General features: G+C 41.8%; 1 long non-coding RNA gene across 2 annotated transcripts in view; it reads left to right on the forward strand.

The window, feature by feature from the left end:
• LOC309792878 overlaps window positions 1-25,729 on the forward strand; it is a 48,967-nt gene that overhangs the window by 12,376 nt on the left and 10,862 nt on the right. Inside the window, exons 1-2 of one of the 2 annotated variants that reach the window (XR_014291823.1) lie at window positions 15,011-15,142; window positions 20,742-20,854. This is a non-coding gene — a long non-coding RNA (uncharacterized lncRNA). Of the gene's footprint in view, window positions 1-15,010; window positions 15,143-20,741; window positions 20,855-25,729 lie in introns of those variants that run through there. The other variant, XR_014291822.1, reaches the window with a different exon arrangement.

The raw sequence follows: 25,729 nt of genomic DNA on the forward strand, positions 1-25,729 counted from the left end.
TGTTTTTAAGTTCAAATTCATAAGAACTGTTCGGTTCAGTTCATCTTTTCACCTCATGCCAGTGGTCCAAGCCTATTTTTTTTCTCAAGTTTTTAGTTTGAAAAACATTAAGGTTTCAGAATAGTTGCATGACTAATACACTGAATGCCTATATACCCTTCACTTAGAGTCACCAATTTTAACATTTGCTGGATCACACTTTCTCTATGAATGAACGTATGCAGTTAGTTGAAGACATCATAGCATTTTGTCTTTAAATACTTTGGTATATATCTTCTGAGAACAAGGACATTCTCTTACATAACCACAATCAAATGAGCATACTCAAGAAATTGAACAATTATATACAGCTATAATCTAATGTACTGTCCATATTAATATTTCCACAATTGCCCCAATATTGTCCTTTATATATGATTTTTTTGATCCAATTTTCAAATTATGATCACACACAGAAATTAGTTGTCATGTCTCCCTAGTGCCCTTTAATTTAGACAAGTTCTCTGGCTGTTTTTCATATATTTTTTAAAAATATTTATTTATTTATTTTTGCTGCGCTGGCTCTTCGTTGCAGCACGCGGGATCTTTTAGTTGCAGTATGCAGATTCTTAGTTGTGGCATGTGAACTCTTAGTTGTGGCATGCGAGATCTAGTTCCCCAGCTAGGGATCGAACCCCGGCCTCCTGCATTGGGAGCATGAATTCTTACCCACTGGACCACCAGGGAAGTCCCTGTATTTCATCTTTATGACATTGACTTTTTGGAGAGCCTAGGCCAGTTGTTTTGCACAGTGTCTTTCAATTTGGATTTGCCTGATTATTTCCTCATGATCAGATTCAGCTTAAACCTTTTTGGTGAGAATACTACATAGGTGATGTAGTGTGGCTAGCCAGTTGATTGGTTGCTCTTAGACAATTGCTGGCCAGTTGCCTATTTGTGCTCGCTCCCATCCCCCTTCTCTTATCCTGTCCCCCATCATTCCCCAGTCTCCTTAGCCCAGAACCTTCTGTGTAAGTTTGGCCAAGGGGAGACAGTGACAGATGATTGGAGAATAGGAGAAGTGGAAAGGCTGGGATATTTCCCTCTCTTTCTCTTTTCCTTCTCTCCTATGAAGTCTCCTATTCTCCCCCAACAAACAGACCCTGCCTCTGTGGTTCCAGCTCCCTGGAAATCCCCTTCCTTGGTTCTGGCTCCTTCTGACTGGCCCCAACCTCTGTGCTCTGATAAAACCTCCTTCTCCTGCCATCCCTTCAGCCCTAGGGCAGCACTTAACTTCTGGCTGTCGCTAACCTCCAGTTGCCTTACCATCCTGTGTTTGGCTTCTCAGCTTTTCCATTTCCTGTGGAACCAATTTCCTTTATTTGGTTTGAAAAACCCAGGCTGGCCTCTGCTTTCCTGACTAAACCCTGACTAATACAGGCAGGGTGTCTAATCCCAGTGACCTATGGGATGGGGTTACATGGTATAAACTAAGGCAGCATTAGCAACAGGGGCTATAAGAGGGGAAATTCCTTTAGAAGGAGGAGTATGCACTGTAGGTCTCCTCCCTGGTTACATGGAAAGGAAATGTACAAAAAGGTAACATCTCTGGGTGGTAGAATTTTGGGAGATTTTCATATTATTTTTTCTTCTTTTTTGTTTATCCACATTACTTATGTTTTCTGCAACGGACATGGATTGTTTTGGCATGAAGAAAAAAATCTAGCATGCCGTATTTAGTAAACAAATGAGAGGATGTTGTGCTCAATAAGATATATCAGAGGATATGGAAGTGGCTAACCCCCATAAGAGTACTTTGGCTCCAAAATATTTTTTTCAGCTTTATTGAAGTGTAATTGATAAATAAAGTTGTAATAGATTTAAAGTGTACTCTGTGATGATTTGACTATGCATGTACATTGTGAAATGATTCCCACAATTGAGTTAACACTTCCATCATCTTACATATTTACCATTTATTTATTTATTTTGGTACAAGCACTTAAGTTCTATTCTCTTAGTAAATTTCAATTATACAGTGCAGCATTATCAACTATAGTCACCATGTTATACATTAGATCTTCAGACCTTATTCACCGTATAACTGAAAGTGTGCACCCTTTTACTAACCTCTCCCCTTTTGTTGCAACCCCCAGCCCCTAGCAAACACCATTCTATTCTTTGTTTCTGTGAGTTCAACTTTTTTTTTAAATTGAAGTATAGTTGATTTACAATATTGTGTTAGTTTTAGGTATACAGCAAAGTGACTCAGATATATATCTATATCTATTTTTAAGGGTTCTATTCCATTATAGAATATTACAAGATATTGAATATTATTCCCTATGCTATACAGTAAATCCCTGTTGCTTATCTATTTTATGTATAATAGTTTGTATCTGTTAATCCCATGCTCCTAATTTGTCCCTCCTTCCCTCCCTCTCCCCTTTGGTAACCATCAGTTTGTTTTCTGTATCCATAGGTCTGTTTCTGTTGTGTATAGGGATTCATTTGTATTATTTTTTTAGATTCCACATATGAGTGATATCATATAGTATTTGTCTTTCTCTTTCTGACTTATTTCACTAAGTAAAATATTCTCTAGGTCCATCCGTGTTCCTGCAAATGGCAATATTTCATTCCTTTTTATGGCTGAATAGTATTGCATTGTATGTGTATACTACATCTTCTTAAGCCCATCATCTGTCGTTGGGCACTTGGGTTGTTTCCATGTCTTGGCTATTGTAAATAGTGCTGCTATGAACATTGGGTTGCATCTATATTTTTGTTTGTTTTTTTTTAGAAGTTTTATATATTTATTTATGTATTTTTGGCTGTGTTGGGTCTTCGTTGCTGCATGCGGACTTTCTCTAGTTCCCTCGAGCGGGGGCTACTCCTCATTGCGGTGCACGGGCCTCTCATTGCGATGGCTTCTCTTGTTGTGGAGCACAGGCTCTAGGCGCACGGGCTTCAGCAGTTGTGGCTCGCGGGCTCAGTAGTTGTGGCTCGCAGGCTCCAGAGAGCAGGCTCAGTAGTTGTGGCACATGGGCTTAGTTTCTCCGCGGCATGTCGGATCTTCTCGGACCAGGGCTCAAACCCGTGTCCCCTGCACTGGCAGGCGGATTCTCAACCACTGTGCCACTAGAGAAGCCCACATCTATATTTTTGAATTAGAGATTTTGTTTTTTCTGGGTATATACCCAGGAGTAGGATTGCTGGATCATATTGTAGCTCTATTTTTAGTTTTTTAAGGAATTTCTATACCTTTTTCCATAGTGGCTACACCAATTTGCATTCCTACCAACAGTGTAGGAGGGTTCCTTTTGTCCACACCTTCTCCAGCATTTATAATTTGTAGACTTTCTGAAGATAGCCATTCTGACCTGTGTGAGGCGATACCTCATAGTGGTTTTGATTGCATTTCTCTAATAATTAGCAATGTTGAGCATCTTTTCATGTGCCTGTTGGCCATCTGTAGTTCTTCCTTGGAAAAATGTCTGTTTAGGTCCTCTGCCCACTTTCTGATTGGGTTATTCGGTTTTTTGGTATTGAGTTGTATGAGCTGTTTGTATATTTTGGATATTAACCCCTTGCTGGTCACATGATTTGCAAATATTTTCTCCCATTCTGTAGGTTGTCTTTTCATTTTGTTGATGATTTCCTTTGCTGTGCAAAAGCTTTTAAGTTTGTTTCAATCCCATTTGTTCATTTTTGGTTTTACTTCTTCTGCCTTAGGAGACTGAGCTAAGAAAATATTGCTATGAGTTATATCCAAGAATGTTTTGTCTGTGTTCTCTTTTAGAAGTTTTGTGGTGTCATGTCTTATATTTAGGTCAAAATAAACCATTTTGAGTTTATTTTTGTATATGGTGTGAGGAAGTATTCTAATTTCATTGATTTACACATGGCTCTCCAGCTTTCCCAACACCACCTGTTGAAGAAACTGTCTTTTCTCCATTGTATATTCTTAACTTCTTTGTCAGAGATTAATTGACCACAGGTGTTTGAGTTTATTTCTGGGTTCTCTGTTCTGTTCCATTGACCTATATGTCTGTGTTTGTGCCAATACCACACTGTTTTGATTAGTGTAGCTTTGTAGTTTTGTCTGAAGTCTGAAAGGGCTATGCTTCCAGCTTTGTTCTTTACCCTCAGGATTTGCTTTGGCAATTCTGGGCCTTTTGTGGTTCCATATAAATGTTAGGATTATTTGTTCTAGTTCTGTGAAAAATGTTGTGGGTAGTTTGATAGGGATTGCATTAAATCTGTAGATTTCCACATTGAGTGGAAAGTAGGAATCTGTTTTTTGAACAGAAATTCTTAAGAGCTCACGAAGTTCCAGGGCTTCACGGTAGTTGGGCTCCTGTTCCAATGAACTTGTGGTAATAAGTTCAATATAACCAATAAGCCAGTAGCCTATAACCAAGTGTAAATTAGTATCCATCAAAAGTCCATGAGTGATATATTTTGCTTTAAATCATAAGGCTGTAAATTACAGGTTTTATATACCTGTATCTTTTACTCTGCCATTTCCACCCACAGTTGCTGTTGTTTTCAATACAGTATCTCTAAAAATGTCCGTATTACTTTTGGCATCCTTAAAGCATGACTTAGGAACTGTTCACACTGAGCTCACCATCACTTTTTCTCTTTAAAGACACTGCAAACCAAAGTGACACAATCAGTGCCCTTCGAAATCAGCAGGGCTTGACAGCCCCTTGGATTTCATTGATGAGCTACTGAATGGCTTGGCAGCCATCCTCAGGGCCTGACCAAAGGATTTCATTCTTTCCAAATTCACAAGCAGGATTTCTTTACTACCAAGTTTCCCTAAAATGGTATGTGAGCACCTGTCAGTCCATCACTTACAGGAAGGTTTCTGAGGTAGTCCCTAGTCTTTTCTATCCTATTTCTGGTTTCAGAAGACTGGTTTTGGGTGACTTTGTCCCTCACGAACGTGGGCTGATCCAAATGACTTATTCTGTGGCCCAGGAGGCTACTATATTACCACTGTGGACCTGAGAGAAACTGTTGGTTTCCAGGTCCATGTTCTTGTGAAGTGTTCCCTTAGAATGGGGACTTTAAACTTAGATTCTACAGCAAAGGTTTTTTTTTTATTACTTATCTCCATGATATCATTTTATTTATTTATTTAATTTATTTTTTAAACATCTTTATTAGAGTATAATTGCTTTACAATGGTGTGTTAGTTTCTGCTTTATAACAAAGTGAATCAGTTATACATATACATATGTCCCCATATCTCTTCCCTCTTGCATCTCCCTCCCTCCCACCCTCCCTATCCCACCCCTCTAGGTAGTCACAAAGCACCGAGCTCATCTCCCTGTGCTATGTGGCTGCTTCCCACTAGCTCTCTATTTTACGTTTGGTAGTGAATATATGTCCGTGCCACTCTCTCACTTTGTCCCAGCTTACCCTTCCCCCTCCCCATGTCCTCAAGTCCATTCTCTAGTAGGTCTGTGTCTTTATTGCCTTCTTGCCCCTAGGTTCTTCATGACCTTTTTTTTTTTAGATTCCAAATATATGTGTTAGCATACGGTATTTATTTTTCTCTTTCTGACTTACTTCACTCTGTATGACAGACTCTAGGTCCATCCACCTCACTACAAATAACTCAATTTCGTTTCTTTTTATGGCTGAGTAATATTCCATTGTATATATGTGCCACATCTTCTTTATCCATTCATCTGTTGATGGACACTTAGGTTGCTTCCATGTCCTGGCTGTTGTAAATAGAGCTGCAATGAACATTTTGGTAGACTCTTTTTGAATTATGGTTTTCTCAGGGTATATGCCCAGTAGTGGGATTGCTGGGTCGTATGATAGTTCTATTTTTAGTTTTTTAAGGAACCTCCATACTGTTCTCCATAGTGGCTGTATCAATTTACATTCCCACCAACAGTGCAAGAGGGTTCCCTTTTCTCCACACCCTTTCCAGCATTTATTGTTTGTAGATTTTTTGATGATGGCCATTCTGACCAGTGTGAGGTGATATCTCATTGTAGTTTTGATTTGCATTTCTCTAATGATTAATGATGCTGAGCATTCTTTCATGTGTTTGTTGGCAATCTGTTTATCTTCTTTCAAGAAATGTCTATTTAGGTCTTCTGCCCATTTTTGGATTGGTTTGTTTGTTTTTTGATATTGAGCTGCATGAGCTGCTTGTAAATTTTGGAGATTAATCCTTTACAGCAAAGGTTTTTAACGTGGGGTCCAAACACCCTCTTGTTCATGGTTGAGTTTTAGTGTGTCTGTGAATCCCTTGAAATTGCAAATAAATTTCTGTAAATGTGATTTTTCTGGAGAAAGGGTTCTTAACTTTCATCAGATTCTTCAGAAATGGGTGTCCCTAAAAGGCTAAGAGCCACTGGTCTGTCCTGTCTCTGACCTTGATTTGACTTGATACGCACAGTTCCTTGTTTGTATTTCTAACCAGTAGAGTATGAATTGATTTTGCCAAGTCCTTAACATTTCCTACCATTCTGTGTCTCTCTGTCTTACTTTTGTTCTTTTTGATTACACATTTTTCTGGTTGGACAACCAATTTCTGGGTATTCTTTTAAATCTTTCTTGTGAGCTTTAAGTTCCTCAATGATTTAACTTACGTTGGTGATCCTTAAATATGTCATGACTTTTTCTTTTCTTAAACTATTTTAGTATGGACTGTATAAACATCCAAAAGAGGGACTTCCCTGGTGGTCCAGTGGGTAAGACTCTATGCTCCCAATGCAGGGGGCCTGGTTTGATCCCTGGTCAGGGAACTAGGTCCCACATGCATGTTGCAACTAAGAAGCCCGCATGCCGCAACAAAGATCTTACATGCTGCAACTAAGACCTGTGCAGCCAAAATAAATAAATAAATAAATAATTAAAAAAAAATCCAGAAGAGCACATGTGAAATTTAAAGAAGAAAATTAAAGCAATTAAAAAGCACCAGGGGGGGACTTCCCTGGTGGCGCAGTGGCTGGGAATCTGCCTGCCAATACAGGGGACACAGGTTTGAGCCCTGGTCCAGGAAGATCCCACATGCTGCAGAGCAACAAAGCCCGTGGGCCACAACTACTGAGCGTGCACTCTAGAGCCCGCAAGCCACAGCTACTGAAGCCCGCGCACCTAGAGCCCATGCCCCACAACAAGAGAAGCCACCACGATGAGAAGCCTGCGCACAGCAATGAAGAGTAGCCCCCGCTCACTGCAACTAGAGAAAGTCCGCGCACAGCAACAAAGACCCAATGCAGCCAAAAATAAATAAATAAAAATTTTAAAAAAGCACCAGGTCACCATAACCCAGTTCAAGAATTATAATATTGCCAGTATCCTATTATCTATACCACCCTCCCCCCAAAGAAAACCTCTCCCAGAAATAACCACTCTTCTAATCTTGTGATAACCATTTCCTTGCCTATCTTTATAGCTTTTCCATGTAGATACACATTATTTAGTTTTGACTGTTTTTGAACTTTATATAAATGGAATCATACTGAATTATTTTTATCTTGCTTTCTTAGCTCAGTATTTGTAATATTAATTCATGTTGCTGCATATAGCTGTAGTTCATTCATTTTTATTGCTTTGCAGTGTCTTTCGTATGAATATACCACAATTAATATATCTATTTCACTGTTGATGGACAGTGGATGGTTATCTATCAATAGCTGTTAAGAATAACGTCATCTGGGACTTCCCTGGTGGCACAGTGGTTAAGAGTCTGCCTGCCAGTGCAGTGGACACAGGTTCGATCCCTGGTCCGGGAAGATCCCACATGCTGTGGAGCAGCTAAGCCCGTGCACCACAACTACTGAGCCTGCACTCTAGAGCCAGCATGCCACAACTACTGAAGCCTGCGCACCTAGAGCCCGTGCTCTGCAACAAGAGAAGCCACCGCGATGAGAAGCATGTGCGTCGCAAAGAAGAGTAGCCCCCGCTTGCCGCAACTAGAGAAAGCCCGCACGCAGCAACAAAGACCCGAGGCAGCCAAAAATAAATAAATAAAAAATAAATTCATTTAAACGAAAAGAAAGAATAATGTCATCTTTTTCATGTATTTGGTGTGTATGGGCAAGAGTTTCTCATGGGTGTGTACCTAGAATTGGAATTGCTAGTTTGTAGGATATGAGCAAATTCAACTTTATTTAGAAAATGCCAATTATTTTCCAAAGTGGCTCTAGGAATTTAAGTTCTCATGAGCAGTGAATGGGAATTGTTCCACATCCTCAGTAATCGTTGGTGTTACGAGTGTTTTTATTTTAGCTATCCCAGAAGCATGTAGTGTATCTCATTGAAGTTTTAATTTGTATTTTTTCTGATTATTAATGAGGTTGGGAACTTAAAAATATACTTATTACTATTTGGATCTCTTCTTTTTTTATTATTATTTATTTTTGGCTGCATTGGGTCTTCGTTGCTGCACGCGGGCTTTCTCTAGTTGTAGCGAGCAGGGGCTACTCTTCGTTGCAGTGTGCGGGCTTCTCTTTTCGGTGGATTCTCTTGTTGCAGCACACAGGCCCTAGAGCATGTGGGCTCAGTAGTTGTGGCGCGTGGGCTCTAGGACGCATGGGTTTCAGTAGTTGTGACACACAGGCTCAGTAGTTGTGGCTCGCAGTCTCTAGTGTGCAGGCTCAGTAGTTGTGGTGCACGGGCTTAGTTGCTCTGCGGCATGTGGGATCTTCCTGGACCAGGGATCAAACCTGTGTCCCCCGCATTGGTAGGCGGATTCTTAACCACTGTGCCACCAGGGAAGTCCCTGGATCTCTTCTTTTGTGAATTGCCTGTCCAAGTGTTTTGCCTAGTTATTATTAGGTTGTCTCTTACTTTTTTTTTTAATATTTACTTATTTATTTATTTAGGCTGTGCCAGGTCTTAGTTGTGGCACGCAGGAACTTTGTTGCGGCATGCAGACTTCTTATTTGCGGCATGTGGTTTCTTAGTTGCAGCATGCAGGATCTAGTTCCCTGACCAGGGATCAAACCCGGGTCCCCTACATTGGTAGTGCAGAGTCTTACCCACTGGACCACCAGGGAAGTCCCATGCATTGCTAGTAATTTTTGACTGGATTCCAGATATTGTGAATTTTATGCTGTTGAATACTTGATTTTGTTGTGTTAAAAGATAAACTGACACATATTAAATTTTGTAAAGTTTGTTTGGGCAAAAATCTATTCAAATCAGGTAGCATCCAATCTAGCAGAAAGAAAGGCGCTCTGAGGAGCTGTACAAAATGAAGGACGTTTGTAGGCAGAAAGGAGTGGGAACAAGGAAACTAGACTAGGCAAAAAATCGGGTTGGTTATTGCAGTTACTTTCCTTTAAGGGATGGCAGGGGTCTATCAGGCAGGTTATCTAACTAATGCTGATCAAGTGATCTTAGATTGACTGCTTTAATTCCACTTCTGAGGAAGCCGAAACTATGATCAAGTCTCGGTTTGACATGGGACTTAGCATAAGCAACTCCATTTGGGGCCTGTCGTCTTATTTTTAACAGTTGTATCCCTTTAAAGAGTGTTGGACTTTATTTTGTCAGATGGTTGTCAGATGGTTAATTTACTTGAGAATCTAGAGTAGCCTGTACTCAAGGCTAATTTAGCCCCACTACTGTAGGAGACTCACCTGGGCCCCATGTATTTAATGTAATGAGGTCTCTCCATGCTGGCTGGTGGGTGGTTGAAGAATTTCCAGCCTGTGTGAGCCCACAGGAATTTTGACTTACAAATCTGCAAGTAATTGTTCTCTTTCTGGCAATTGTTTGCCTAGCCTCATGGAATTGCACCCTTGGTCAGATTGGTTTTGAGCCCAGCACTCAAGGAGACCCCCGTGCAGATTTCTGAAGCTCTTTCTCTGTGTATATTCCTCCTCTCTGGTGTTCTGCCCCCTAATTCTGCCTGGACCTCCCTGAACTCTGATCTCTGTTTCCTCAGTTCAGTGAAGCTCTTTTGAGATTCCCCTCCTATGTTGCAGTCCAAAAATTTCCTGCAGGCAGAAAGCCTGGGCAATTGTAGGTTCCATCTCATTAGTTTCCCTTCACAGTCCCAACTACCTGTTTTTCTACGTTTGAAAATGTTTGTTTTTGCATAAATTCCATTTTTTTTTAATGTCAGGAGGGCAAGTCCCATAGTAGTTACCAAGTTCTCAGCTTTTTACATATTATTTTCTTTGTGATTCTTTCTATTATACAAATCTGAGAAAATAATTATCCTCTTAGAAATATAATAAACCCACCTTTGAATAAACCCTCTTTCAAAGAAAGAAGAGGTGGGTTTAGTAGTGTGGATGGAAGAGTGAATTTAAGAGATACTGTAACAGGAAGTGTTAGAATCTGGTCATTACACGTGGGGGTGTGGTGTGTAAAAATAGCAAGACATTAAAGATGACCTAAAGTTATACTAAAAATGGTATTGCTTCAGTCTGAAAATAAAGCTTCAGTCAAATGAGAAGAGGTCCTCATCCTGAGGTAATGTCACTTATTATTATTATTTTTTGCAACTTGAGTAGGAAGATGAAGGTACGTATCCAAAGAAGACATGACGATATTAAAAAAGTCACACTATATAAACAATGAGATGTTATATAAAAAGCACTAGGGCTTCCCTGGTGGCGCAGTGGTTGAGAGTCCGCCTGCCGATGCAGGGGACACGGGTTTGTGCCCCGGTCTGGGAGGATCCCACATGCCGTGGAGCGGCTGGGCCCGTGAGCCATGGCCGCTGAGCCTGCGCGTCCGGAGCCTGTGCTCCACAACGAGAGAGGACGCAACAGTGAGAGGCCCGCGTACCGCAAAAAATAAATAAATAAAAAATAAAAACACTAAACTGTGAGAAATTCTGCATTTTAGTTCCCATTCTATCATTTACAGGCTCTGTAGCCTGTAGTCATCTGAGCCTTAGTTTCTTTGTTTGTTCCATGGGAAAAACATGTCATTCTTACCTCCCAGGTGAGGCTCAAATGAAATAATGCAAGTGAGAGTCCTTTTCAATCACTTACATCATCCACAGGTAAGATATCACTGTATGATTGTTACTGTTTTGCCTAGTAAGTATCAAGATGTGGAAGATCAGAGTAAAGCTTCAGTCAAAGCCAGATAGTTGTAATCCTGGAGTGCTTCCTGTAGAAGGTGTCATTAAAGATAGAAACAATAGCTAGGTGGGAAGGAACTGGCATGGGAACCACCATAAACAAAACTTCAGAGGCAGAAACAAGCTTATGTTACCACCTGGGACAGTTTACCCTCCCCCTGCAAAGAATAGGTGATCAACACTTTGAGGAAATTAGAGTGGAGAGTTTAAAGGCTGGAGTGGGGATTTTAGGGGTGTGCTGGGGGAGAGGCGAGGACACTGGCTGAGAGGAAGCTAAGAGGGATGGCTGGAAAGAGAGATAGAAAGATGTGGGAGAGAAAAGTGGTTTTCTCACTATTCTTTGGCTGGAGTGGGAGTGAATGGTGATTATAAAAGTAATGTCAACTAATTGTAGAAATTCATGCATAACAGAAGGGAAAGCCCTCAACTCTTTTTCACTTTGGAGAGATGACTGATCCTAATAATTTGGTGTATGTCCTTTCACACTTTTCCCAATGCATACATAACACATACAATACAAACTTAAATTCACACCAAACAACAGTTACCTCCCTAAACCTAGAACCCTTCTCTGCCATTGCCTTCTTAGTCCCTGTGCTAATTCTCTTCCTAACCCCCACATCAGCTTTCTTGCTTTTTCTTCCTCACCCCTAACAGGAAATGAACCTCAAGGCTCAGTCCTTGGCTTCCCGCTCTTCCCTCTACATTCTTTGCTCTTGAAGATCACTTCCAAGCAGATGACTCCCCAGTTTCCTCTTCAATACCTGACTCATCTCAAGAGTTTCGAGTCTGTATCTCCTACAACCTGCTGGACATGTCTTCCTTGATCTCTTACCCACCCCTCTCACTTGGACCTTGTCTACAACCAAGGTCAGCCATTTGTCTCAAAAGGGCTCCTTCTTCCAGATTTCCTGTTTTTGTCATTTATATTTCCCTAAATTCATGTGCTCAGAACCCTGGCTTTGGTCCAATTGTTTCTTCTCTCAATGTCTTTCTCCTCATATCATCTTTTTTTAAAATAGATTTTATTTATTTATTTATTTATTTATTGGCTGTGTTGGGTTTTCCATCGCTGTGCACGGGCTTTCTCTAGTTGCCGAGGGCTTCTCGTTGCGGTGGCTTCTCTTGTTGCGGAGCACAGGCTCTAGGCGCACAGGCTTCAGTAGTTGTGGTACACGGGCTTCAGTAGTTGTGACTCGCGGGCTCTGGAGAGAAGGCTCAGTAGTTGTGGCTCACGGGCTTAGTTGCTCTGCAGCATGTGGGATCTTCCCTGACCAGGGCTCGAACCCATGTCCTCTGCATTGGCAGGCAGATTCTTAACCACTGTGCCACCAGGGAAGTCCCCATATCATCTTTTTATTCCCTCTTTTCACCACCTACACCATGACAATCATCCTGCCACAGATCTCTCCCTGCCCTTATCCATGTCCTCATAGCTGTCACACCAACCTATAAAACACTATTTACATCTTAATCTTCTATTCCTCCTCAACATAGAGTTCCTCACCTTCTTGCTTAGCTGCCACTGTCCCAATTCCTCAACCTGGCGATGATACCTCTCACAGTCTAGCACCAAATTATCTTTCCAATCTCATCACCATGACTTTTCTATACCTCCTTTCCATTCCAGCCCAAATAATTTAATAATTGTTCTCTGAAAACACCTTTTACCTGTGGACTCCTGCATCTTTGTTCAAACTGCTAACTCAGCTTAAATTCTGATTCCATTTTTCTGAACTTGTCCAAGAACACTAGTTCAAAACCAAGTCAAGCCTTGTCTCCTCCAAGAAGAATTTTCTGACCATCTCCACTGTCAGTGGTACTGTCCCTTCCAGAACCTGAGGACACTGATTATTGATAGACTAGATTGGTCTTTCTATATTATCTCTTTAGATACTTGTTTGGCCTCTTTGAGTTTCCCATGTATAGCGACTATACTTCATTCCTCTGTTTACCTTCAGTGCCTGGCACAGGGCCTGGGCATCACAGATGTTCAATGGCTTTTATGAAATGATTATGCTTGGGGATAGAATGTCGATGGTGTAGAGACCAAGGAGATAAAGTTTGGGGGATAAAGAAGAGGGATATTATGGGAAGAGTTGAGGAATAAAATTGTGGCAGAGGACAAAGAGAAAAGGTCGAAGGAGGGGCGGAAATGGGTGTTTGGGAATGAAGGATATAAACATGAGATTAAGTGAAGATCATGCTCCAACCTGTCTTTGGTAGGGCCCAGGAATAGAGGCCCTATCAAGATGTGGTCATGAGGTGGTTGTGTGACGGGCTTCGGGCTAGGGAGAATTAGGTGGAGTTGGCTCTCTCAGCTCTACTGTGGCAGGCAGACAATGAATTATTTAATTTAACTCTTACAGAGACTCAAAGAAGCACCTGCTAGAAGGCCTGGTTGCTTGTTTCACAGAAAAGGAAGGGTAAAGATAGGAAAGTATTTTGTTTACTGGATTCATTCACAGAATGCCTGTTGAGCACCTATTATATACCAGGCACCAAGAATACAGAGATTTTTTTCCTCAAGGAGTTCCTAGTCTGGTGGGGGAAACAAAATGATTTTAAAAAAATGCAACCGTATGTTACTATAAGAATGAATTCTATATAGGGTGTGGAGCACAAAGCAGGGATGGGTCAGTTTACCTTGGGGAGACAGAAAAGACTTCTCAGGGGAGCAACTTGAACTGAGCCTTGAAATCTTAGTAGGCATCTGCCAGGTTGGTGGGAACAGAGGAGAGTTGGGGAGAGGGGAGGCATTCTGGGCAAATAGGTAGCAAGAGTTCCAGGGAGCTGGTGAAATTTCAGGGAAATTCATGAGGTTGGGGTCAGGAAGAGATAAGTGATGTGGTTGGTAAGGAAACAGGAGACTCATGAGAAGAGTTCTTTGGAGTGCTGGTGAGAGATGATAAGGGCCAGCAACAAGGTGGGGTTAGCAGGAGTAGAGGTGGGGGAGGGTGAAAGAGATGCTAAGGAAGTGGAATTGTCAAGACGTATTCCATTGGTGATGGTAGGGAGAGAATGGAGAGAAGAATGTGAGAGAGAGTGTGGAAAAGGGGGAGAGAAGGCAAGAGAGGTTGATCCAGTAAAACTTCCTGGTTCCTGGCTGAGGCAAGTAGGTATATGATGGTATCATTTACTGAGATGTGGGACACATAAGGAGTGGAAGGATTGGGAAATACAATAAACTTGGCTTTTGGCAAATCAAGTTTGAAGCACCTCTTGGAGTTGTAGGAGAGTACCCCATGGCCCACTTCACTGTCCACTGCTTTGTATATATAAAGCTTTGATGTCTGAGAAAGGTCAAAAGAATCCTTGGTAGAGTGACTATAAGCAAGTGCAATCCAATTCAAAATAAGTTCTTGAACATTTACTATGTACCACACTGTGCAACACACACTAATCTCCAAGGGGACTCTATCTGCCTTGTTCACATTTGCATCCCAGTGCCTGGTACAGTGACTGGTACACAGTGGACATTTAATTAATATTTGTTGAATGAATAACTGAATGTATGAATGAACATGTTTGGTAATGAGAATACAGCAATGAATGGCTCCTGAATCCCTCCCTTCGGAACTTACTGTCTGGTTGGGGAGACAAATGCATGCACAAACAGTGTCAAACAGCATATTAATGCTTGAATAGAAGTTGGATGTAAGGGCAATAAGGACTCAGGAGAGAGGGAGTGACTTACTCAGTCCTTGTGCTGGGTTTTACAGTTTTCTAGTCAGAGAAGAGGAAAAGACATTCCAGGAGGAAGGAACAGACCATATAAAGGCCTAGAAGGGTGAAAGTGTCTGACATGGTTCTCAGACTAACAGTTTAGTGCAGCTGTACTCCACATGGCAATCATCATGCCTGCCATCCCCTTATAAGGAAATATTCCCCATCCACATCCCTTGCTGAGGGAAAGCTTTGAGTGTTCTTGCTTTACACAAAATGAAACTGCTGTTCAGCCACAGCTGGCCACTCACCCCAAAACAGACAAATCATAAGCTGTCTAGCAGCCTAAGAGGTATACTTGAGCGGAACCACTGTCAAAACCAGAAGGAGCAGGGCCATTCTGCTCCCTGTGATGTGAGTATGTCTCTGTGTGTGGTGGTGGTGATGGCGGTGGTATGGAAAACCAGAGAGAATCGGGAAGTTAGCCATAGTATCAAAGATGGAGAGAAGCCAGAGAGGCCAAGCTGGCCATAGGAAACAGAAGTTACAAAAAAAGTAGACGCCACATGGCAGAAAAAAGACATGCTGAGCAGAGGGAGAAGCAGCAGTTGTTTTCAGAGTAAGAAGCAGATGGAATCAGAGGTCATCCAGTTCGATCACTGTCTACATATATTAAAACCCATTAGTAATGTTAGTATACTTGCTGCCTACCATCAAACATTTAATAATTCATTAGGAGAGGATATTTGAAATTTCTGTTGTTCTTCCTTTATTCCCAGTGACCCAAGTTTCCTGCTTATATCATTTCTGTTTGAATAACTTCTTTTAGCAATTCTTTTGGAGCAGGTCTGCTGGCAATGGATTCTCTTAGTTTTTCTTCATCTGAGAATGTCTTTATTTCATCATCATTTCTCCAGGATATTTTTGCTGGATATAGAATTCTGAGTTAACAGTTTTTTTTCCTCTCAGCACTTAAAAAATATTATTCTACTTTATTCTGGCCTCCATTGTTTCTAATGAGAACTCCACACTCATTTGAATCATTGTTTCTCTATAGAAGTGTGTTTCTTTTCTCTAACTGCTTTCAAGATTTTTTCTTTGTTTTTAGTTTTCAGTGGTTTGATTGTGATATGCCTGGGTGACGATTTTTTGTTCGGTTGGTTTTTTATCCTGTTGGTAATTTGGTGAGCTTTTTGAATCTATAGGTCTATGTCTTTTATAAAATTTGAGAAGCTTTGTTAAGCCATTATTTCTTTTTAAGAAGTTTTTTCCTATACCACACTCTCTTTCCTGTGCTTCTTTGACTCTGATGACATGAATGTTAGGCCTTTTGGTTTTGTCCTACATGTCCTTGAGGTACTGTTTACTTTTCTCAATCTCTTCTCTATGTTATTCAAATTGCATAGTTTCTATAAATATATGTATACTTTTTATTTTATTTATTTATTTTTGGCTGCATCGGGTCTTAGCTGCAGTGTGTGGGCTTCTCTCTAGTTGTGGCATGCAGGCTCAGTAGTTGTGTGAGCATGTGGGCTCAGTAGTTGTGGCACTCAAGCTCTTTAGTTGTGGTGCACAGGCTCAACCTAGTTGCCCTGCAGCATGTGGGATCTTAGTTCCCTGATCAGGGATCAAACCCAAGTACCCTGCATTGGAAGGCAGATTCTCAACCGCTGGATTACTAGGGAAGTCCCTATTATCTGTATTCAAGTTCACTGAATCTTTCTTTCATCAGTTCCTTTCTGTCATTGAGTTCATTCAATGAATTTTTAAAATAAATTTTACTTATTGTAATTTTCAGTTCTAGAATATTCATTTGATTCTTCTTTATATTTTCTATTTATTTCCTGAGATTTTCCATCTCTTCATTCATTTCAACAGTGTTTGCCCTTACTTGTTGGAGTATTTTATAATCATTCCTTCAAAGTCTTTGTTAAATAATCCCAACATCTGTCCCAATATCTTCACATTGATATCTGTTGTCTCTTCTCATGTGAGTTGAGATATTCCTGGTACGAGTAATTTTGAGTGTAATCTGGATATTTTGAATATTATGTTATGTGACTCATCTTGTTTAAGTCCTATAGAGCATGCTGGTATTTTTGTTTTCTCAGGCAATTGAGCTGGTTGGATTCAGGTCACAAATTCCAATCAGTGTTCTGTGGTTGTGGTTTCAATGCCAGTTCTATTTTCCAGGCCTTTGCGATGCTATTTGGATCTGTCCCACGTTTGTGCCACCCAGTGGCCAGTGGTAGCCTGTCATTTAATTCAGTTCTCAAAGTCTGTTGACCTTGTTCAGTTCTCCTGTCTGTGATCTGATGCTTACTTGTGCAGTTCAGGAGTGAGCCCAGGAGTTCATAGACAACATTTTGGGGTTCCTTTCCTAAGATCTTCCCTCTCTGTGGTAACCTCAGTGCTTTCAAGTTCCCTGGGATTTCCCTTTTCGGTCCTCCAGCCAGAAAATTAGGGCTTAATTTACCCCACTTTGCTGTACATTTATTACAATTGTGCCCTCGTCTGGGTTCAAGCAGCAAGAGGACAGAGAGGAAAAAAAATCCGTGGGTTTTTTCCCATCCTCTTAGGACCACACCTCTTCTAATTGGAGAGGAAAGTTCCACCTCTTCAGAGTTGTGAGTACCTATAGGTCCTTGCTGCTACCGTTGTCATTTCCAGGTGATCCCTTTCCCACGATCTAAGCCGGACCTGAGAGCTTCCCCTGAAGCTCTCTCTGTCCATGCTGATTTACACTTCCAGTTTTTAGGCTGCCTTGAAGTCAGTTTAGGGGTTACTGGAGGGGGAAAAAAATAGTAAACTCACTGCCAGTTTGCACTCTGGTCTTTCTCCTCAATCCACATGCTAGTACCACTTTTCAGAGTCTCTTTATTTCCTTCCATTATTTGTTCTTTTGTATATTTGCACTTCCTCACCTCCTCATTTTTGATTGGGCTAATGAGTTATTTACCTTTTAAAAAAAGTATTTTAGATTTATATAGTAGTTCTGTTTTTCTTGTTTTCTAATTTATTATAATTTGGTTTTCTTCGTTTGCTCCTTTCTGCAGCTTTCCTTTGGTTTATTTTGTTATTATTTTCTATCTTTTAAAAAAGATGTTTATTTCTCCATTTTGTTTTGAAATATGTATTTAAGGTGATTAAGTATTCCTCTGAGTACTACTTGAGCCACATTTCATAGATTCTTGTATATATTCTTTACATTATTATTATTATTTCCATTAATTCTTTTGTTTTGGGTTATGTTTCCATTTTGACCCAATTATATGAAAGAGAGCTTTATTTTTAACTTCCAGAACAGAGAGGACTCTTTGATTTTCTTATTAAATTCATTTGTTGCAATATGATTGTAGGATATTTTCTGCATTATTTCTGTTTTGGGGGGGTTTGAAATATTTCTTAAAGACTTAAATATGATTAATTTTCATAAATATTATTGGACACTTGAAAGGATGAAGTAGCCTCTACTTTCAGGATGCAAAGTTTGATATATATCAGTAAGGTCTACTTTGTTAATTATATTGTTTAGGTCAACTCTATTTTTAGGGTTTTTATTTTAACTTTGTTTTTTTTTTTTTTGGCCTCACTGCACAGCTTGCAGGATCTTAGTTACCCAACCAGGCATTGAACCTGGGCCCCATCAGTGAAAGCGCTGAGTCCTAACCACTAGACCGCCAGGGAATTTCCCTATTTTTAGTTTTTTAAAAAATTATTATTTGTTTTTGATTGGATGAAACAAGTAAATTAAAGCCTCTTTTTTATTAGCATGTTTCTGTTTCCTTCTTCTTGCTTATTTTGTAATTTCTGCTTTGTGAAGGTTACTTTTATGTTGTTTGATACATTGATAATCATAATTGTTACATTTTCATTGCCAATTGTACCCTTTTTTTATAGATCTTTATTGGAGTATAATTGCTTCACAATACTGTGTTAGTTTCTGTTGTACTACAAAGTGACTCAGCCATATGCATACATATATCCCCATATCCCCTCCCTCTTGAGCCTCCCTCCCACCCTACTTATCCCACCCCTCTAGGTCGTCACAGAGCACCGAGCTGATCTCCCTGTGCTATGCTGCTGCTTCCCACTAGCTAACTATTTTATTTGGTAGTGTATATATGTCAATGCCACTCTCACTTTGCCCCAGCTTTCCCCTCCCTGCCGTGTCCTCAAGTCCATTCTCCATGTCTGCACCTTTATTCCTGCCCTGACACTAGGTTCATCAGTACCATTTTTATTCCATATATATGCGTTAGTATATGGTATTTGTTTTTCTCTTTCTGACTTACTTCACTCTGTATGACAGTCTCTAGGTCCATCCACGTCCCTACAAATAACCCAATTTCATTCCTTTTTATGGCTGAGTAATATTCCACTGTATATATGTGCCACATCTTCTTTATCCATTTGTCTGTTGATGGGCATTTAGGTTGCTTCCATGACCTGGCTATTGCAAATAGTGCTGCAGTGAACATTGGGGTGCATGTGTCTTTTTGAATTATGGTTTTCTCAGGGTATATGCCCAGTAGTGGGATTGCTGGGTCATATGGTAATTCGATTTTTAGTTTTTTAAGGAACTTCCATACTGTTCTGCGTAGTGGCTGTATCAATTTGCATTCCCACCAACAGTGCAAGAGGGTTTCCTTTTCTCCACACCCTCTCCAGCATTTGTTGTTTGTAGATTTTCTGATGATGCCCATTCTGACCAGTGTGCAGTGATACCTCACTGTAGTTTTGATTTGCATTTCTCTAATAATTAGTGATGTTGAGCGCTTTTCATGTGCTTCTTGGCCATCTGTATGTCTTCTTTGGAGAAATGTCTATTTAGGTCTTCTGCCCATTTTTCATTGGGTTGTTTTTTTTTAAATATTGAGCTGCATGAGCTATTTATATATTTTGGAGATTAATCCTTTGTCCATTGATTCATTTGCAAATATTTTCTCCCATTCTGAGGGTTGTCTTTTTGTCTTGTTTGTAGTTTCCTTTGCTTTGCAGAAGCTTTTAAGTTTCATTAGGTCCCATTTGTTTATTTTGTTTTTATTTCCATTACTCTAGGAGATGGATCAAAAAAGATCTTGCTGGGGCTTCCCTGGTGGTGCAGTGATTGAGAGTCCGCCTGCCGATTCAGGGGACACGGGTTCGTGCCCCGGTCCGGGGGGTGGTCCTGCATGCCGTGGAGCGGCTGGGCCCGTGAGCCATGGCTGCTGAGCCTGCGCGTCCGGAGCCTGTGCTCCGCAGTGGGAGAGGCCACAGCGGTGTAATGTAGGAAGTGGAGAAACAAGAATACACATAAAACATTTAAAAATAAACCAGTAAAATAAGCAAATCTCAAGCGAGCTTTATTTTTTTCACGAAGTGAGAGAGTAGGAATAAACCATGAGAAGGAATGAAAGAAACACTACTTATACAGTATAGGCTTAAAAAAAAAAAGTAGTAACTCTGCAGCAGGGATAGACAGGAGGGAGTGCTCTAGGATTCCCTGGTAATTTACAAAGCCTGTTGTTTGAACCTCATCATTACTTGACACATCTAGGGGTTTTTTTGTTTGTTTGTTTTGGTTTGGTTTTCTTGGCCATGCCGTGGCTTGCAGGACCTTAGTTCTGTGACCAGGGATCGAACCCAGGCCCCTGCAGTGAAAGTGCCAAGTCCTAAACACTGGACCACCAGGGAATTCTCCATGCTGTAACATTTTATTCAGTTAAAAGTGTCAACGGTCCTCTTTTTAAGTAGTTATTGTTGCTTTGATTTCAACTAGTCCACAAAGTAGAAAATATAACCCACCTGGTCTGAAGATGAGACACTAAAACCACACATTTTAATTCCTCAGTTTATTCCTCATGGTTTAAATAGAGAGCCCTCTAGGGGGCAGCAGTGGAATGACAGGAGCTGCTGTTTGGATATTGTGGAGAAGAGGGAGAGACAAAATGGTGACCTCTAGACCAGAGCTTCTAGGTAAAAGAGAAGACTTGGCATTAGAACTCTTGATCCTTTCTCTTACTGTTTACAGATGGCCACCATGTCACACACTGCAGTGGAAACCATTCACAGAGGATCCAATGTGAGTGCCCACCTGGAGTTGTGCAGCAGTGCAGCCCTACAGGAGTACAGATGGAGTGAGAGGTAAGAAGTGATCAAAGTCAGATCAAAGGAATGTGACTGAGATTCCCAAAGGTGTTTTGAGCCTGGTGTAAAAAGAAGGGAGAGAGAGGATTGAGGGGGAAATTAGGGGTGTGTAGTCCAAATGGGAATCACCATTAACAAAGATTTAGAGACAATAGTAAGCCTCTTATATGCAGTGATTCCTGGGCAGATTGTCCCAGTAAAAGAAGACTCGTTGCACCAGACTCTCCTGGTAGATTAGGGTGGATTTTTTGTTTTATTGAAGTATAGTTGATTTATAATGTTGTGTTAATTTCCACTGTACAACAAAGTGCTTCAGTTATACATATATATATTCTTTTTTTTAATATATTCTTTTTCATTATGGTTTATAATAGGATACTGAATATAGTTCTCTGTGGTATACAGTGGGACCTTGTTGTTTATTATGGTGGAATGATTTGAAGACTGGAGTGAGGCCTTGGCCCACCCACATTCAGTCTTTTTTTTTTAATTTATTATTTATTGATTATTTTTGGCTGCATTGGGTCTTCGTTGCTGCGCACGGGCTTTCTCTAGTTGCAGTGAGTGGGGGCTACTCTTCGTTGCGGCGCACAGGCTTCTCATCGTGGGGCCTTCGCTTATTGCTGAGCACGGGCTCTAGAGCACAGGCTCAGTCGTTGTGGTGCACGGGCTTAGTTGCTCCACGGCATGTGGGATCTTCCCGGACCAGGGCTGGAACCCATGTCCCCTGCATTGGCAGGCAGATTCTTAACCACTGCGCCACCAGGGAAGTCCCCCACATTCAGTCTTGATAGTTTAATTTGGATGTCAGTGACCCCTTTTCCAATTGTCTGCTTAATTGCTTCCCACAAGTGTCCCACTGTTACTCTAACTTAAACAATTTTTCTTCTCTCTAGCCCAATCATGCCAATACTCATAACCTCAGACTCAATCTTTTAATCTCCCTCATTCACTCCTCTTCTGAAACTCAGTCAGTCTTCAGGTTCTTTCAATCTGTACCTCACAAAGTTTCTCCAGAAAAACTTCGAAGTGGCCAATGCAAAAATTCTGAGAGTTTATGATTTCTTGAGACTGTCTTTTATTACCCATCTGAGAAAGCAAGTTCTAAGCTAAAACTCCACCTCTTGCTTGGTGAGGTAGTGAGTGGGTTGCTGAAAGGTTGACGGCAGGAGGTGATTTTTAATGGATCATACGTGTCTGTTTCTGCCTTATTAACTGTATTATGTTAACCTTATTTAAATTTCCTCAAATCTTTGTGGAAAGCTGTGGGGCATAGATAAACTGAATGTGTAAGATGTTTCAAGGATTCAGACTCTCTGTATCTGTCATGTCCTTGCCATCCCACAGCCCTTACCCCAGGCCAGGGTAGGCTCCTCATATTGAGATGACACCAGTAATTTCCAGATTGGGCCTTTGGTCTCTACATTTTAAGAGTTATCTTTTTTTTTTTTTTTTTTTTTTGTGGTACGCGGGCCTCTCACTGTTGTGGCCTCTCCCGTTGCGGAGCACAGGCTCCGGACGCGCGGGCTCAGCGGCCATGGCTCACGGGCCCAGCCGCTCCGCGGCATGTGGGATCCTCCCGGACCAGGGCACGAACCCGTGTCCCCTGCATCGGCAGGCAGACTCTCAACCACTGCGCCACCAGGGAAGCCCTTGCTCATACTCTTAATCCTAGCTTTGATTCTTCCTCTCAACTGGCCCTTGATCTTGTTAGATTTGATTATATGTCATGCTTTTTTTTTTTTTAACCCTTTTAAGCACATGGGCCTGGTGGAAACAACAGTGAATCTACAATATCCCTTTTTGTTGTGTTCTTGGAGAAAAATGGGAGCTTCCACATGGTACATGGGTTCCAGGAGTGCTAGTCCATCTGCACCCACTTAAGGATTCAGGCTGCTGACCTTTGCATGTGATCCTCCTATTCTGTGTTCCGAGGGATGCCCTATTACAGGTTACCTGGCCCAGGTTGGCAGAAACACACTGACTAGTGCATATCAAGATGTACATGGAGGCAACATGGCTGAGCTAGGGCCCTCTAAGGATATGGGGAAATCAGAAGACTTAGAGGCTGAGAGACCAGAGGTTAGACAGTAAAAGGGATAGAAAGACCAGAAATGTGTATATACACAGAGGGAATGGAGTCCTGGGGGTCCTGGCCTTTGGATTATGTGGCTCATTCATAGCGGGTATTTGAATGTTTGTCGACACGGAATGAATCTTGAAACTCTGAGGTACTATGGAACGTTTTGCAACCATGTAGGAGCTACGGAATTATGGCCCCAGAGGGGCCACTGCTCTTCATGGCCAGGTTCGGGAGTGGAGTTGGGGACCGGCAGAAGAAATACAACTCAGTTCTTCTGCCTGCCAAACACTAACTTGCACGTCCTACCAACACTTTAACCTCCTTGTATCTAAAACTGAACACCTCATCTTTGTTCCCAAACTGGCTTCTTCTCCTGACGTTACTGTTGCTGACAGTTGTTCCAGTTCATCAGCTTGTATCCTTCTTTCCCCCTTCTCTTCTATATCTAAAGTCTCAAGATTTTGAGAATATTTTCTAGGCAAGAGTAAGTTTTATTTTGCTACCTTCCACCTAGCAATACATACTGGACTCACTTTTATAAAATTTTAGTATTTCTATGTCAGTACAACAGTACCCATTCCTGTGTGCTCCTGTATGTTGCAGAAGCTTAGACCTCTGTTCTAGCTTTCTCATTCTTGCACTCAGGCATGCTGCAGTGATCTTCTTCCATCACCAGACTTTTGATTTCTTTCTTCCACTCCTGTCACCCTCATGCAGGACTTTAGCCACCTCTCTCCTTGGGCAGGCACGAATAATCTGGGCTGTTCTCTTTGCCCTTTGATCTACTTTATTAAAGATTTCTCAGTTGTTGTGGAACATTCTCCAGCGATCCTATAGTGTTTATGGTGATCTCTCTTGATTTCAACTCTATTTCCAGATATTGTTCTCTGGTTGCTGTTGTTGGTTGTTTTCTTCCCCCCCCCACCCCGATATGTACCACATTTCTTCCCAGCAAAATGGTAACTCTCCAAAAGCAGAACCAACACTTTTGTTTAACAAATTATATTCCTACTCTACTTCATACTGATTGCTAGAGAATTCCAGAGAGCTGCCCTGCAATATGTACTGAATAAATGCTAAGTAACTTGACTTAATAGGACAGATGGGACCTCTCTGTCTTATTTCTTAAAGCTGCATGTGAATCTGTAATTAGCTCAACATAAAGAGTTTAACATTGAAAATAAAAACGCAAGGCTCAAGATTTTGATACAATCATCCGTCACACTTCCTCTCCTCCATTCACAAATTGCTGTAAAGATTCTTTGCTACAATAACGTACGAATGCTTGTTGAATTTGAAGCATCTTTGTTTACATCGTTCCAGCCAGATGGCTTAGGCTTTTAAAATCCTAAACAACTGTTGGGCTGTTTCCTTTCTCTGGGGTCTGAGTGAAGGTGGAAGTGGAGGGTAGAGGTTGTACCTTGAAGACAGGATGCAGCCCTGGGAAGCACCTCATGGTGGCCCCAGCGGTGACCTCAGCCAGCAGATGGGTGTTTGTCAGATGACATCGGAGCTGGTGCAGTTGGAAATCTGAATTTTGGACCCAGGACTTTGCCAGGAGCCAGGCAAGTGGAGGATCTGAGGGCAGGAACAGTCGTGGGGTCTGGGAGCTGGGGCTGGGAGGCTGGATCTGGGAAAAAGAGATATTAAGTATTCATGGACCTCTCATCATACGTAAGACACCATGTTCAGCCCATTTATAACCAGCAGAAGGAAAATACAGTCCCTTTTGGACACTCTCGTTTTATTCACAGGCAGACAAAGTGTTCCAGAGTTCTTCCGCCAGCTCTGAGGTTTCCACAGCTTGCCTGTTTCTCTTGGCTTTATGAGTACCGGGAGGCTCCTCCATCTAGTACTGCTTGGTAGCCAGCAGGTGGCGCTCAAAGCTCAAAGTAGGCTAAAGAGCCTTCCTGGATTTGCCAGTTATCTTATGAAGATACAGAACAAATAACCAAGAAGAGGTCGGTTCCATTCCTGCCCCTCCCCATTCCATCTCCCTCCCCTTCCCCAACCCCCATTGCTAGGTACAGAGGGTCAGTCCGTGTAAATATAACCAGGCCATTGAGTTGGAATCTTGGAGTACAAATACTTTTGAGCTGATGAAAAAATTGCTACTATGTAAATAGGTTAGGCTGAGGCAAGCCTTGCCCCAGTGTCAGGACTGCTGACCCCAGAGCCCATCCCAAGGCTGCAGGGAGATGAAGAGGGTGCCTTTAGGGTGGCCTCCAGTGTCCAAGGCCAGAATACACCCAGAGAGGGTGCTCTACTAAAGCCCCATCGAGCCCTAAATGCCTGTGCCCTTGTAGCCCGCACTCTCCTTCTGTCCATTCTAAGTGCTGCCAGCCGCCCTGGGTGGGCAAGCAGGATAGAGGGTGGACTCAGAGGGGTGGGGGGAGAAGGGAAAGAGGAAAGGTGCAGCCAGGAGCAGGACTGTTTGGAGGGCAGGGCCAGCAGCTGGGTTATAAATGAACCCTGCTAGGGCAGCGACCACAGCCCAGGTAAGAAGCTCCCAGCGACACCTGGCATCCCTCCCTTCCTCTCACATTCTGCCCAGAGTTTGTCAGGCCCTTTGCTCCCTAGAGAGCCTAGACTCAGAGGGGCCTTTCCCTGTGTGTGGGCTGCAGCCTACAGATGCCTGCCCAGAGGCCTGGGGAGCAGAGTTAAGGGGCTGGCTGGAGGTCATCCAGATGCCCAGAGAAAAAGACATCTTTTCCTTCCTTACCTCACCCATTTAATATCTACTGAGTACCGGGACTTCCGTGGTGGTCCAGCGGTTAAGACTCCGCACT

Source organism: Mesoplodon mirus, assembly GCF_964341445.2.
Source record: "Mesoplodon mirus genome assembly, chromosome: 18".
In the NCBI taxonomy this organism is placed as follows: Eukaryota; Metazoa; Chordata; class Mammalia; order Artiodactyla; family Ziphiidae; genus Mesoplodon; species Mesoplodon mirus.